The sequence below is a fragment of the Sinocyclocheilus grahami genome, unplaced genomic scaffold, assembly GCF_001515645.1.
Source record: "Sinocyclocheilus grahami isolate Dianchi unplaced genomic scaffold, SAMN03320097.WGS_v1.1 scaffold4142.1, whole genome shotgun sequence".
In the NCBI taxonomy this organism is placed as follows: Eukaryota; Metazoa; Chordata; class Actinopteri; order Cypriniformes; family Cyprinidae; genus Sinocyclocheilus; species Sinocyclocheilus grahami.
The window spans coordinates 1-1,802 of NW_015509137.1; positions in this window are offsets into that span (position 1 = coordinate 1).

Consider the following 1,802-nt stretch of genomic DNA (forward strand, 5'->3'; position numbering starts at 1 on the left):
AGTGTATTAATAATATGGATGGCAGCTCAGATCAATTAGTGAATTTGATGGGAAATGTTCAAATTCATTTCGAAATCTCTTGACTTTTGATTACAGACTTTGGCATCTTGGAGAATATGAGCACAGTTTTGAGATCTTTTCTGAAACTCTAAAGGAGAAAAATGAAACGATCATGCATGTAAGGACATTTCTGTTTCTTAAAAATATATCGCAAAACATTAACGAGAGCAAATTTCATTCGGAGATGAGCAGACCGATCATTCTGTTCTTGAGAAACGATCAGCCTCACTGTCGGACATCTTCATGTGTAACAAACAAAACATTCATCGTACTGGACAAATATGATTAAACTGCACACATAGAAATAGAAGTACCAACTACACAGCTAAAACAATCAATACAATTAGTAAAGCCGGGTCAATATTTACCATACGCTTCTTCTGATCACATCAACAGTGTAACAATGACCCTTAAATAAAATTAAATATATAAAAGCCTCACTCAACAGTCTGTGACCTTGATGATGTTGCACTTGTGAAAGATTTCAAGTAAAGTCATGCATATAACACCAACAAATGTTTTTTTTTCCCGTCCATGCACTGAATGGAGTTATTTTTGATCGTAGGAATAATATTTCCATTTCTACCATCTACAGAAAAATGTCTTTACAGTTTAGACTATCGTAAGGTTTTTGGAAGACAGGAATATCTTGATCACTAACAAATTGTTTAGTGTATATGAATGCTACACATTGCACTGAAAGCTGAAGCACAGAGACACAATGAGACACTGGAACTCTACAGAAACAGAAACAGAAAAAGCACTTTCAAAGTCAATAATGATGGGCCACATTTGAAATCACCAGACACTTGCTGATAAAGCAATCCAAACATTCGAAGAATGAGAGGGATGTTGATATCACAAAAAGGCCAAGAGGAGCCACATTCATTCAGCCGTTTTCTATAAACCCACAAACCATCATGCCTCACAATACTGATTTGCCACAAAAATTAGTCTTGTGATAGTCCTAAACAATACAGTACAGACCAGAAATGTGTCAAAATGCTGTAGCACCTGTAGTTCGATTCGTTTTTTTGTGCAGGACATCACACAGAAACACTCTTCACGTCATCCTTTCATCACAACTCCTAGTTAAACATTTTAAAAGGGGGTTAGAAAGGACAATTTGTAAATAACAATAATAATAGTAAAACTGAAATGTATCATCCCAACCCAACACTAAAACTTAAATCACTTCCATTATTTTTTACATTAAACAAAAAAAATTGTCCATTTCATTGATGCAGTTGTTAATGGACATCCAATTTCATACTAATAAAGTTCAAATAAATATGCATACACATGAATAATTCAACTCTATAGAGTAGTGAAATGTCTCAAAGTGACTTATTTAGTGTAACAGACTATGACCAAAAAAACTTTTTTTTTTCTTCCATTAAATAACCCACAATGTAATACGTCTAGATATAATGTTTGTTACATTGACACAAGCGAGCATTGTAATACTGAATCAAAGTGACGTCACATCTGAAGAGCTTGCGCACCAAATCATTTGACCACCAGCATTGGCACTAATGTTTCTCTATGATCACTTCATCTGTACGGCATGAGAACCGTGATCCTACACTAGAGGACATGGACATGGACGACTCCGAGGATGTGTTGGTTAATAGAAGTACCATCTTTTGTACACTGAACCTCAGATAAAAACTGTGATCTATACAGCGCATTTACGTCAAAGTGCTTTTGCTTCAGCTCCTTTCATGAATAACACACACACA